The sequence below is a fragment of the Thermobia domestica genome, chromosome 1 (genome assembly GCF_964235325.1).
Source record: "Thermobia domestica chromosome 1, izTheDome1.hap1.1, whole genome shotgun sequence".
NCBI lineage: Eukaryota > Metazoa > Arthropoda > Insecta > Zygentoma > Lepismatidae > Thermobia > Thermobia domestica.
The window spans coordinates 26,206,010-26,221,124 of NC_137454.1; the positions used below are offsets into that span (position 1 = coordinate 26,206,010).

General features: G+C 36.2%; 1 protein-coding gene across 1 annotated transcript in view; it reads right to left on the reverse strand.

The window, feature by feature from the left end:
- The window catches only part of LOC145683886 (choline/ethanolamine transporter flvcr2a-like), a 193,117-nt gene that overhangs the window by 46,754 nt on the left and 131,248 nt on the right, over nucleotides 1-15,115 (reverse strand). The window lies entirely within an intron of this gene.

Consider the following 15,115-nt stretch of genomic DNA (forward strand, 5'->3'; position numbering starts at 1 on the left):
TTATAATTTAGAAAAAAAAGAAAGAAAAACGCTTTTTTTTTTCGAAAATGGGTCTAACGATTTCATTTATACAAATCTAACGATTTCATTTATACGATAATAAGTCATAAATCAATATGTAGTTAGGACCGAATGAAATGCTTCGTGGTTGTTCATAGCAGATAACATACAACCAAAACATTATTATTATCATTATTATTATTATTATTATTATTATTATTATTATTATTATTATTATTATTATTATTATTATTATTATTATTATTATTATTATTATTATTATTATTATTTAAAAGAGTTAATTCACTTGGATACATATGTTTAAAATATCAGCAAGTTGGAAAATTCCACCAGATTTTTTTTCTCTCTTAGGCTTAAGAGATAAATGGACACGATACACTTATTCTTAAAAACTTAAATTTAATCTTTGTGTGTGTGAGTGTGCAAATCCCACTTCTTGGTCTCTGTAGGTCAGATGGCTTGACTTGTTGTCGTGTATGGCAGCGACTAACGAGCGACGATTTATGCTGATGTCATTAACTTCGACCTAAACCCACTAGGGGGAGTGGAGGAGGAACAGGAACATCTACAGGGGCGTCACATGATCACACGACTAACTGCATGCATGATGTACGTACGTAACTAGCTTCTTTCTCGTTTTGAAAGATGAGAAGCAAGATTACGTACCACTCGTAATACCGTTTGAATAAATGTATTTGCTCATATGTTATTTTTATTTGGAGTTACTGACCGGTGAAAAACCGCTATCTTTGACGTTTATGAGAGTGGTGATTGATTTCTTTCGCACATATAAAAGATGGACTTTTGCCAGCCAGTATGACCAAGATTATGTCTCTTTAACACAATGGGAAGTCGGAGAGCTTTGTATCGAAGGAATTCTTTTCGACATGTATGAGTTACTACCTGTGTAATGGAGTCAATTACAGAGTTCCTGTAGATCTGCATGGTATTCCAAATCCTCAGGGGTAACCATCACCCCAAGGACTTTGGTGCAACCTTCCAAGCTTACCTCTCTCCTTCCCCAATTTACCATTTTCTCCCGAATTTATAATTCTTCCCCTCAAATTTAACATTCACCGCCACAATTTACCATTCACCGCAACAATTTACCATTCACAACCACAATTTACCATTGTTTCTTCCAAATTTATCATTCATCGCCCCAAAATTACCATTCACCACCCAAATTTATCATCGTTTCTCCCAAATTTAGGCTAACATTCTGGTCTCAAATTTACCATTTTGCTCTCAAATTTACCCTTCTGCTCCCAAATTTACCATTCTGCTTCCAATGTACCTTCATCCCTAAAATTTATCATTCTTCAGTTTGACTATACACACCATTTTCAATTGAAAATTATGTCACGCCAAATAATCTCATCACCAACTGCCCCCTAAAATCAAGTTGTGGGCGCCTCTACTAATCCTAATTCTCAACCTATTCCTCATATTTTTTTTCGAACTACATGAGACCAAAACTGACCACCATATTTGATGTTGCCCACGAGATGAGAAGCTTCTTTTTTTTTTAATTCGAGACGAGACAAGAATCGATACGAAATGAGAAATTTCTCGAATCTCGTGAGCACTGGCGTCTCTGGGATGTAGTTTTTTTGGAGGGGGGGGGGTCAAAGAAAGTGATTTAAATGGTACTACCTAGTCCAACCTGAGATTTCATTTGTTACCTTTCTGCTTACCTTCATGGATCCCCTGAGGTATATCAAGAACTCTGTTATAATCGTTTCACAGCCTGAATATTATATTCCAAATAAATATAATAATTATTATTTATATGTTATTCTGACGTTAGTAAATAAATTAAATTAGAATAAAATATTGAATATTTTATACTACAAAATTTTGGGGGGACGCGTCCCCCTCGACCCCCCGCCAGAGACGCCCGTGTTCGTGAGTAACATTAGTTCACCCAAGTCTTAGATCTCAAACACTGTTTTAGTTTATGTGATTCATAGTATGAAAAATATAAATTGATAAAGAGATTGTTAGAACACAATGAAGAATATTTATCAACTTTGCGTATTTAAAGATACGATACGCGAGTAATTACACAATACACTCCAATAACAAATATACTTTAAGGAGGATCACTAGGTGTTCTCGGTGCTACGCGAAACGCCGGTTGAATAGTACGGAGTTGCCAGATAGTGTCGAGTGTTTACTGATGCCACATAATAAAGGAAGTAATTATGGAATTCTGTTTGGACACTTACTGGAGAAATTAATTTTCGACCCTCACCACAATTCACAGTTAAGTTCCGCTTCTCGAACTGGAACGCTAGAATCCAGAAATTTTCTTATTGTGACTACCATAGTATATGTAAAATACAAATTTGGTAATAACACATTATGGCGTTCTTCACAAATTTCTTCTCAAAATCTATTTTCTTAAGTGTAAATTAATATTTAAACAAAATGTAAAACGTAACACGAAAAACAAACAGGATATCTGTTTCGTAATAAGATCGTTACTTTAAAATACTTTACACATACAAATAAACATTTTATAAAATTGAGCACTTCTATTAAGATCTCAAATGAAGCAGTATCTTGTGTTGTAGCTGAAACATAACTCTATCTTATAGTAGAATATTTATAATATTTAACGTTTCATTGCGCAGTAGTTAAGGGAATGAGTTAAAATATGTACTGACTTCCGGGTGGTGATTCACCTTAAATGTTGTTATTAGGGATGCACAAGAGACGAGTCAAGACAGGATTTTCCTGACAAAATTCGAGTCGAGACACAGCTCTTCCAATAAATAAATAAATAAATATACATTTTTCGAGTCGAGACATCACTTTTACAGTACATTTTCGAGACGAGACAGACACAAATCTTGTCTCGTGCGCATCCCTAGTTGTTATGTCACACTCTTCGTGCACCTCTCGTGACACGGAAGAGATTTTGATAACTTTTAGATGAAATTAAGAAAAAATATCAGGTCACAAATTTTATACATCAATTTATAAAGCGAGACGAGAAAAGCTTTCCAATAATCGAGACGAAACAAGTTTTCTACAAGCTTTACGAGAACGATACAAGAAACTTTATTTCTCGACTCATTTTGTCTTGTAACAACACTGACCATACTACTCATCTACTGGCTTTCTGATCTATAATAATGGTTCGATTTGACACTATTGACTCAAATTTCTGATGAGATCAGTGTTTACTTTACCTTATAGACCAGTCTTGTATGCCCTACCTTATCACCTTAAACCAGACCATGCTTCAAACTGGAGATTGTATGGTAGAGCTACTCTAAATTGCCAATACTGCATAATAGAACTCTTCTTAGGAAGGGTAATGAGATACGTCTATTATTACGAAGGTCCGAAGCGTCCGGCAGGGATGCTCAAAAGCAGATCCAATTTCTGTAGGCCTATAACTTTGGAGAGTACGCTCAGGAATGTGTGTTTTATTGTCACATATCTACGCAAAGATCGAAACAAGGGCTCAAGCAAACTTTTGTGGCTTAGCTACAGAGTATCTGGACAGTCAAAAGATCAGGTGCCCATACGACGAAAAGGAACCCACCTGTGACCAGTACATTTGTTTACTTATTCTTTTTCAATAAACTTCTAGTTACGCTCCTACCCCTCAGCGCCCAGAGTCTGCACCCATGGAGCCCACAGGCAGGATTTAGGGCGCAAGTTGTGTCCATGACGATATTTTGAGGGGGGGGGGATTTTCATTGAAAATGGTATAATCAAACTGGAGAATTGTAAATTTGGGGCGTTCGAAAGGTAAATTGGGGGACTGCACCCTAACTCTTGTAGGAGAAGGTCATCCCTGCCTACCAGTTATGCCTCCTAATGTAGGATACTCCTCTAACGAGTAGTAGTCTAGCCAGTTTCGGAGCCGGAGGGAGCCAAGTTCACATCTCTCTTTTGGTGACAGAAGGCGTCTCATCACCCACACAAGGAACTGCATCCCACGGTTTGATCCAAGAGAGTCCAACCCGAATCAGGGAGCTCTCCGGAAACCAGAAAGGAGATCGAGTCCGGACCTTGTTTATGGGTTTCTCAGACTCAGATGACGGCTGAAACACCATGTGCATTACTGAAGCGCATGACACGTGAAAATCACCCGTGAAGAGTGGAACAAATGTGGACAGGATGTCTCTTCAGCTTCACATTTGGTTCACCGTACTTTATAAGAAAGAAATATGTGAAGAATTAATTGTTTACAACCGAGGTGCAGATCCCGGAGGTACTTCGGTGCTCCCTTTTTGTGGGGTAGACTATTCAGAAGCTACAAAAAAAAAAATGCAAGAAAAATAAAATAGAATAAAAGAAAACGAGAAAGAAATAAGAAGGAAAGGTCTAATATTTCACTTCATTTTCTTAGATGATAGAGGGCTTGATATTTTTATAGAGCGGAGAAAGAAGGATAGAATAACAAGTTTGGGCACAGTTTACGAAGAGTGAAAACAAATAAAATTCTGAAATTTTGGCACTGAGGATATTTTAAGTGACGAATTGATGAGCGTTTCTCAGTGGTATTTTCTGCCAAACATTTTCACACTTCTTATATTACAAATGGCTGAAGATCAGAATCGTGTGACCAGAACTTAGATCGGCGGTTAGAACCTTCGAACCCTAAAACGTTCCTAGTTACGCCGCCATATTCTCATACAAGAATACATATTTTTTTACTGTGAAAAAAGAAGAAAAAAGGAAAACAAACACGAAAAGAATTCCGTTTCTATTTAATATCTAGACACATAAAATGAAAGTGATTATGTTTGTAACTTAACATCTCCTGGAGCACAACCCAACACCCGAATAATCTCCATCAAATTTTCAATATAGCTGAAGTTCGGTCCTTGGATGTTTTTTTTATCATTTCACGTTGATGGTGCAACTTAAGAGATATGAGGGGGACGCGGTGGCTCAGTGGTAGAGCGTTCACCTCCGGTGCTTGGGGACCCTGGTTCGATCCCAGTTCGTGCCGTGTGGACTTTGTGGTGGACAAACAGCGTGCTCGTGGGTTTTCTCGGGGTTCTCCCGTTTCCTTCCACTTTCTTCATTCCACCATTTCACTCATTTCCCATTATCACCGTCTCCTTTAGCCTAACCGGCATAACCGTGGGACGTTAAACTTACAGATTTCATTTCATTTTTTTAAAAGAGATATGAAGTGAAAGATATATAAAACTGATCAAAAATGACCGATATTAGTGTCGAATTCACAGTTTTCGGTGTGACTGAGATGAACAATGACACTTCCGATGCCGTTTAAATCCAAATTCAGCCCCGCAATTTGGGGCAAGAGAAGATATATATATATATATATATATATATATATATATATATATATATATATATATATATATATATATATATATATATATATATATATATATATATAAAACTGATCGAAAATGACCGATATTAGTGTCGAATCCACAGTTTTTGAGGTCGCTGAGATGAACAGTGACACTTCCGATGCCGTCTAAATCCAAATTCAGCCCCGCAACTTGGCGGAGGAGAAGATATATAAAACTGATCAGAAATGACCGATATTAGTGTCGAATCCATAGTTTTCGAGGTTGCTGAGACTAACAGTGACATTTCCGATGCCATTTAAATCCAAATTCAGCCCTGCAACTTGGGGGAGGAGGAAGGAGGAGATACATAAAAATATCGAAAATAACAAATATTAGTGTTGAATTCATAGTTTTCGAGGTCGCTAAGACGAACAGTGACATTTCAGATACTGTTTAAATCCAAATTCAACTCCCATTAGTACTCCTAAGGGGGGATGGTGACATGTAAAAATAATTGAAAATGACCGATATTAGAGTCGAATTCATAGTTTTTTTGGGTCCATAAGTTGATTGATGACACTTTTATGTCCAAAACGAACGTATTCTCCTCGTGCGAAAAACGGGTATTCTGCTAGTAACACCTAAAAGTTAATTTTTTTAGGAGAGTCAATTCTAAAAATTTTCGGGGCAGGACCCCCGAACTTCCTGCTAAGCCCGTGTAGTATTCCGTACCTCGAGCTCTTCCGGTAGTGGGAGAGTACCCACACCGCTTTTTAACACCCGGTGCCCTTGATTCGCAAGTTCCTTTAAACGCAAAATTATTGAACACTCGGAACGAAACAGAAACTACAAAGTCAATATATTATCTAATAATTCTATTGACCAGAACACGTCACGGAGTACGCCAGCCTCTTATTACGTAATGGAAGCAAATAAAAGCTGCAACATAAACATGGCTAATTAATTTCTATTGTTACTGCTAAACTTTACAATAACATGTCTATGTTTTAGCATTTACATACCTTATTAGCTGACGGTTGAATATATCATTTACTCATTCTCTTTGCACATTTAAACTTACGAAATCAACAATAACAACATTTACAACAGGAATAACAACAGCAATTAAAACGTTGGTAAATGATTTGGAGAATTTTTCAAACTGTTGTTGTATTCTTCCGAATGTTGTATTACTGTAATAAGCCATGGGTGCCTATCCCTCTTAAATTCTGGCGTTTGTTTCCGCGAAAAGCAATATCTCTTTTAAATGTTTAAAGAAATGAGGGTTCTTGCCAGGGGCGTCATTTAGGGAGGGCAGGAGGGGGCAATTGCCCCCCCAAGAGTTTGAGAAATCATCTACTTTAGTCGATGCCTACTAATATACTAGTACAAAACATGAAATTCTTATGTCGGTGGTGTTCTTGCCCCCCCCCCCCAGCAAAGTATGAAATGACGCCCCTGGTTCTTGCTCTCAACCCCTTTCCTTACATATAGTGAAGTCTTGGTTAGAAGCAAGGGGGCACGTTGTCTCAATGGAAGAGCGCTTAGGCTACCTCTCATGCATGGGGCCAGTGGTTCGATACCCGCCCAAATAAGTTTGTGGTGGACAACATCATCTCCATGGGTTTTCTCGGGGTACTCCCGTTTCCTCCCACATCATCATATCACAATTTCTTCCATCATCATTCACTTGCTTTAATCATCGTCTCCCTTAGCCTAAAGAGCATAAACGTGGGACGTTAAACTGAAAGATTTCATTTCATTTCATATCTTCGTTAGAAGCAGTGACGACGCTAGGATTGAAGCATATCATCCCCTGGTGGGTACTTATGTCCTCCCAATTGCCCCCAGAACTTGTACTGTAGTGAAGGTTAAGTAATATAAAATTATCCTTTTCGGTATTTTCTATTTAAAAAAATAGCTCCCCCCCAAAGTGATAACATTTCAAGACATAGATGATTTTTGTCTGCATATCTTAATTTGATAAATGTTTATTTTTCCTTAATATCTTGTTCAAAAAGAGAGGGATGTGAAAACCCAGAACTACCCCTTAGCGTACGCCACTGTCCACTTCTAAACTTCATCGCTTTACTCTACTTTCTTCCCTTTCAGTGTAATATAAAGGCTTGGACGTTCTAAAAGAACAATAATAACTTGACAACTTGTAGATTGATGGCGGATGACCCTTATACCCAATGGCAGCGGAGACACAGGATGTGGCCTCATATGCGGATGCTTCGTCGCGTGGAAGATGGGTTGAAATCACAGTGACACAGATACAATCAGCTGAAGACACAAGGCGAAATCAATGACCTTCTTCCTATATAGAGCACTGACTGCTGGCTTGCGTGCATAAGCCTCTCGAAATGATTTTATATAACTCATTGATTTTTACAGTACTCTACAATGATAAATAAAAAGGGTGACTTCAAAGATAAATTCTCTTCTGGAAGATTATGTTACGTTCTTGTGTGTAGTTTATAGGTGTAATTTTATGTATAGTAGATAAGCCATGTAAAAATTTTCCCACCTTCTGTGTAAGTAGAGTAGTTTTCTCTTAGCTCATAGAAAGCCAATTTATAGCTGCTGTCCCATATTATCCCTTCTCCCAGCAAAGTCTTCCTTTCTGTTCGCTCGTTTTGTGAAGAAACAAAATACTACTCTCTCTCTCTAAGGTAACTTACCTGTTCCAATTTAGATAGAATAATTAGTCCTGGCTTTCGAATCTCTATTCAAAAAAAATGAAATGAAATCTTTAAGTTTTACGTCCCACGGTTATGCCGGCTAGGCTAAAGAAGACGGTGATGATGAGAAATGAAGGAAATGATGGAATGAGGAAAGTGGGAGGAAAGGGAAAGCTCCTAGAAAACCCACGTACACGGTGTTTGTCCACCACAAAGTGCACTTGGTGCGAGCTGGGAACGAACCAAGAATCCTATGCACCAGAAGTCAACGCTCTATCACTGAGCCACCGCGCCCCAATTCCTGTTTTCAAGTTAGGTTAATAATAATAATAACAATGTTTCTACACAAAGCAAGATAATAGTCGGACACTAGACCGAGAGGAGAACAATGGAACATAATATGGTGTGCGTCAATATCACCAAATTGATCTCACCTACATTGTCAGTGTGGTACGAACAGTATAATCCTACGTTATGTGTCAAGTTGATTTAATCCTTTAGATACTAGCGTGGCATATAAACACATAGTCAATCATTCCGTTGATGACGAGTATGGTATATATACACAATCTGGACTGAAGGATGAAGTTGATTTAACCATTTAGAGACTAGTGTGGCATGTAAACACAGTAGAGATGCAAGGGCTCGGAAAAAACCGGCTTTTTTGGAAAAAAAAACTCGGTTTTTTCTGCTTCGCTTTTTTGCTTGGGAAATTTTGGGCTTTTTTCAAAATTTTGCTTTAAATTGATAAAACTGACTTTGTTTCGCTTCTCTACAGCACAAAAACTCATTTAATTAGTGGTTGATGTAGGTAATAATATAAAACCTAAAATAAACCATGAATTTCGAAAAGATTTTTTTTTAAAATTCTTAACATATTTACATTATGAATTCCTAAGGATAAACCAATAGACGTAATAATTTTTTAACCTCTTAGTCTATAAACAAAAGTAAGTACTTTTATTTTAAAAAATGATACACGAATAACTATCAAAATTGTATGTAGTATTTTTACTTCAAAATTTCACACACGCTCTTTTTGAAACAAAATAAAATAAAACATGAGAGAAATACATTTACATGATAATCTTAAAGTCTGCACATCAAGAGCTTGGTTTCGGGTGGTTCTGCACTATCTTGAAACTTTTAAGTTTTAACTTTCATAAACATTGTATGGATGTTTCGAACAAATTTTTCATTCATTGATCACATACGTAATAATCTGTTACCACCTATTAGGTGCTTCGGATCTGCAAAATCGGTAAAATTCCGAACTCTATAATGCACTGACTGTTCCTTAAGCTTGATTAGAATCGGGCAAGTACCGATTCATCTGATCGTGTGGTTTCCTAGGCTTATAACCACCATCACGGTTTACCCAGTCCTGAAGGTTTCTGAATTTTTAACGACAGACATTCAACTTTTTTGTAAAAAAAAAAAAAAAAAAAAAAAAAAAAAAAAAAAAAAACTATCGAATACATTTAAGAAGAGTGGAAAGAATCAATCACTGTTTCGATTCACAAGAAAGGCGACAAAACTTATTGTAATAATTAGCGAGGCATTTCTCAACATTATATTATATTAACAAGATTGATTCCATACGCAGATGAATTTATTAGAGATTATCAGTATGGATTTAGGGAAATCGATCAACTATTGACCAGATATTTACTATTCGATAAATATTCGAAAAGAAATGGGAATATATTACCCAGTACATCAGCTGTTTATTGATTTTAAAAAGTTTTAAGACTCGGATGGGAGGGAAGTATTATACAATTCTTACAGAATTCGGAATACCGGAAAGCTAGTTAGATTAATTAAAATGTGTTTAAATGAATCCCAGAGTAAAGTCCGAGTAGAAAAATTCTTGTCCATGAGTTTCAACGTCGAGAATGGTCTGAAATAAGGAGATGCGTTATCGCCATTATTGTTCCGGAGTACGCTATAAGGAAAATTAAAGATAGCAACCAGACCCTAGAGCTGAATGGTATTCACCGGCGTATGCTGATGATGTAAATTTAATAGGGATGATAGGAGAACAATAGAAAGAAATGCATAGGCCAATGTCGCTCAGCGACATTGGTTTAGAAGTAAATGCAGAGAAAACTAAATACATGGAAGTTCACCGGGATCCTAATACGGCAAATTGTGGATGCGTTAAAATATCAAATAATACTTCCGACAAAGTGGATACTTTCAAATATCTAGGATCAATATTACCAGACAAAAATCATATCCACAAAGAAATTGAATGTCAACTGAAATCAGGAAATTCGTGTTATTATTCAATTCAAAATATTTTGTCGTCGCGAATTCTGTCGAGGAATTTAAAGCCTAAAATATATAAAATGGTTGTTCTGTATGGTTGTAAAACATGGTCGTTTGCGATAAGGGAAGAACGCAGACTGAAAGTATTTGAAAATAAAATCCTGAGACAATATTCGGACACAAGAGGAACGGAAATGGGGGAAATTTCATAACGAAGAACTGTATAATTTATACGGTTTACTAAACATCGTTACGGTCATCAAGTCTAGGAGGCTCATGTGGTCAGGTCATGCAGCCAGAATGGAAGAAGGTAGGGACGCTTTCAAAGTTTTAACTGGAAATCCAATCTGAAAACGCCCATTAGGAAAACCTAGGGGCAGATGGGAGAACAATATTAAATGGATCTCGTAGAAATAGGAATATAAAGTAAAAATTGGATCCCGTTGGCTAAGAGCTTTTGTGAACGCGGCATTGAACCTTCGGATTCCATAAGCCATAGAGAGAGAGAATATATTTAAGTTAAGCACAACTGCATAACAACCATGAGTGAGTGGATAGTTTTTGCACTTCTATCGCGAAGTCCGGGATTCAACCCCGAATTCGAGCATTTTGATAAAAGTTTTTCTTAATTCCATCTGTGAATGTAGAGATAGTCCGTGCACTGCGAATCCTGGCCGACTTCCTTTATCGTTTTTAAATAATTGTTATTACTAATTACCAGCAGTGACGGATTTACGAAGGGGGTTAGGGTGGGGATGTCTTACAGATTGAAGCCTGTACCCCGAAATTACGGAATTTCTAAAACAATTGAAATATGCCTTTACTCATAAACTTCAAGCTCTCCTCAAATAAAAATTAGGAATTTTTAGAAAAAACTAAACATTAATATGGAAAAACCCTCACAAAATACTTTCTAAATCCGCTACTGATTATCAGTATAAATGGTCTTGAAGGTTGTATCTGGAAGATTATTGCTGAATACAAACAAAACGAAATATTAGTTATGCCTATACTCATAAACTTCAAGCTCCTTCCAAATAGAAATTAGGAAATTTTAGAAAAAGCAAACATTAAGCAGAGAAACACCTCCTAAAATACTTTTCTGAATCCGCAACTGATTATTTCTATAAAACTGTATTCAAGGTTGTATCCGGAAGATTATTGCTAAATCATTGCACAGCTACAGTATAACAAAAATGTGGAAGTACGCTTTGACAGATATACTGACAAACTACGCTCTGACGGATATATTGAAAAACAAGTTTAACTTGTGCTAGAAGCTAGAGTAGGCCTACTAATCTCTAAGAAATGAAACACGGATGACTAAAAAGAAATGACGTAGAGAAGAAAAAATGTCGATAACTCAGAAGTTAAAATAAAGTTAAATATCCTCTATAATTGTCCTCAAATACTACGTACTGTATGTTTACTTTAATTCATAAAACATGTGCTCCATCCATCATGATGGTGAATTCCAGAGCGAAATATGGTACTTAGGTCATGAAATCTTATTTAACTTTAGAATATACTATAAGAAAGCTATTCAAATAGAAAAATCATGAAAATAAAAAAAGCCAAAATTTCCAAAATTCTCGTTTTCTTCCCAAAAAAGCCGGCTTTTTATGTGCAAAAAACCATCGATTCAAAAAAGCCGGCTTTTTTGCATCTCTAAAACACAGTCAATCGTCCATTGATGAGGAGTGTAGTATATAAACAGATAATCTGGACAGACAGGACGAAATTGATTTAATTCTTTAGAGACTAGCATGCATATAAACACACAATCGATAGTTCCGTTAATGTCAAGTGTGGTATATTAACACATAATCTGGACGGAGAGACTGGACGTGGTTTATAAAAATCATTTGGGTTTAACTTGTCAAATAAGGCATTCTATGTATTGCAATATAATAAAAATTCAGTTTGAAAGTTGAAAATTGTATCTTTTCCATTTTTAAAGTCAAGGTGGATCACCACCCGGAAGTCGATATATATTTTAGCTCATTCCCTTAATTACTGCGCAATGAAACGTTACATATTACAAATATTGTACTACAAGATAGAGTTGTGTTTCAGCTACAACACAAGACACTGATTCATTTGGTTGTGTCTTCTGATACCGAAAAAGATAACAAATAAAAGAAGATATTTGATTCGGTTTACAATGAGCACACAAGATGGCACTTGCTGTTAGATCTTATTATTATTTTTTTTAATGAAATGTTTATTTGTATGTGTAAAATATTTTAAAGTAATGGTCTTATTACGAAATAGATTTATTGTTCGACCATTTTTCGTATTATGTTTCACATTTTACTTAAATATTATTTTATATGTAAGGAAATATATTTCGAGAACAAACTTGCGCAGAGCGCCATAACGCGTTGTTGCCAAATTTGAACGTTTACTGTGGTAGTTACAATAAGAAAATTCCTGGATTCTAGCGTTCCAGTTTGAGAAGCGGAACTTAGCTGTGAATTGCGGCAAAGGTCAGAAACTAATTTCTCCAGTAATTATCCAACCAGAATTCCATCATTACTTCCTTTATTATCTGGCATCAGTAACACTCGATACTATCTGGCAACGCTGCACTATTCAAGCAGCGTTTAGCATAGCACCGAGAACACCTAGTGATCCATCTTAAAATAATCGTTCCTAAAAGGTTATTACAATTGAAGGGGTGGATTCCAAATGAGCCTAAGTCAATTTTTTGTCAATTTTGAAATATTGGTTCATGCCAAAACTCCATAAGTCAAATTAATTGTAGGGAAAAGAAAACAACGTTGTTTTCCAAAATGTTCTTAGTCAGCGGTGTTCTCTGAAGTTATTTTCTAACTCATGGCTAAAAACATTTATAAAACTCTTGCTATATATGATTATTTCACAGTTATTTTACGAAAAGTAGGTAATTACAAGTTTGTTTTATGTAGATTACTTTTCTTTTACAGAAATAGAATGATGGAAACACACACAAAATACTTTTTTGACTTAGGCTCTTTTGGAATTGAGCTCTTCAAGTGTAAACAAAAGTTCACGTTAAAAAATAAACAGTAGTAGTGTAGCGCTACGTATGTAAACATGGTAATGTTAGATTGGCTTGAAGATAAATGCACTTCATTTATAATTCCCCAGCCATTGTAGTTGTTAAAGTCTATAAAATCAGTCTTTTTCTCCGTATAATCCAAGTTTTCTATGTATCTACGCGCATATACTTTGTGTATATAAAATGAAAGTGACTATGTTTGTGACTTCGCACCGCTTGAACCATTCTCGGTCGAATTTTCAACATATATAAAAATGAAAGTGCTTAACTTTGTGACTTAATAACTCGTGAACTACCCGATCGATATCGATCAAATTTTCAACATACCTACATGAAGTTCAGACCTGGGAGTGTTTTGATTATTTCACTTTGACGGTACAACATATGAAAGGGAGAGAGGGAAGATATTTAAAGATGACCGACATTGACCAATATTAGTCGAATCCATAGTTTTCGGCGTCACTGAGATGACCAGTAACATTTCCAATGCCGTTTAAATCCAACTTCAGCTCCAGAAGTTAGGGGAGAGGGATATCTATCTATATATGAATGAATGATCGAAAATAGCCGATATTAGTGTCGAATCCATAGTTTTCGGCGTCACTGAGATGAAGCATGACACTTACGATGCCGTTTATATTGAAATTCAGCCCACAATAATAATATTTAATTTTTACTGTCATTTTTACCAAACAAATGACATGAGTTATGCATTTAAAGTTTTTATTTAAACCCAGTGAAGCGGGTGATCAACGCTAGTAATCTATACACAAGAGTTTTCAACATATAATCATAATCCAAATTTTAGCATAATCCAACTTGAATTATCGAGACTATAGTATAGCTTTTTTTTTTTTTTTCAATTGAAAGCCCTATGAACGTCACAGTTTTCTGCTTCCCTTCTCAGTGAATTACTCGGAGAGGAAAAGGAGCTGGTAGAAAATTTATATTTACTAGAAGACAGTCATGACAGGCAAATCGTATTTTTATACCGTGCTTCAATAACATAAGAGGACAAAATTATTCTTATTGCTTCCTCTCTGGATTCCTATGACACGGCCTTCAACAGGGGCGGATTAAGGCTTTTTGGGGCCCTGGAGCCAATTATTTCCAGGGGGTCCTATGTTACGAATAATTCCAGCGCATAAAATTTCTTTGCTGCCTTCTACAGCCTCATAGACTTATCGAAACATTGAGAACTATGCTGTATTTCAGAGAGCCCAAATAGATTTGAATAGGAACGTTTTATTGTGAAGGAGATTTGGAAAACCTCGTAGATTTGTTCTAACTAATGACAAAGATATTTCAAAGGAATTGTCACCACAAACTAATAATTTGGTTTGTAATAGCGGCCCAAAATAGCTCACTCCTTCACAAAATAAGTATCGTGAAGACGCTGGTGGAAGAAGACTTAACTCTAGCAATACCGCGAGTGTAGCGAGCGGTGAAAAAATTAGCATGAATTTGAAGCCTATAATATAATAAGTTGATTGTTATATTTTAGTATTAAAGAGAGGGATTTTGGGGGGTCCCCTGAGTCTGGGGGCGCCGGAGCCTGGGCTCCATTAGTTCCGTCCTGATCTTGAACCAAGAATTCAATCACCTTTCGTTCTCTTATCATTAGAAGACACATCGTCTTTAATATTATATTTGAGTTTTCTTCTGAGACTTAATAACTAAAGAATAACAGAAAAACGAAGAAAAAAGAGAGGGTATTAATCTCCATGGAGCTACTTCTTACAATTTGAGCTCAAACAGGAATAAGGGAGAAGGAAGTTAGAGAAATACAACAATTTGTTGTC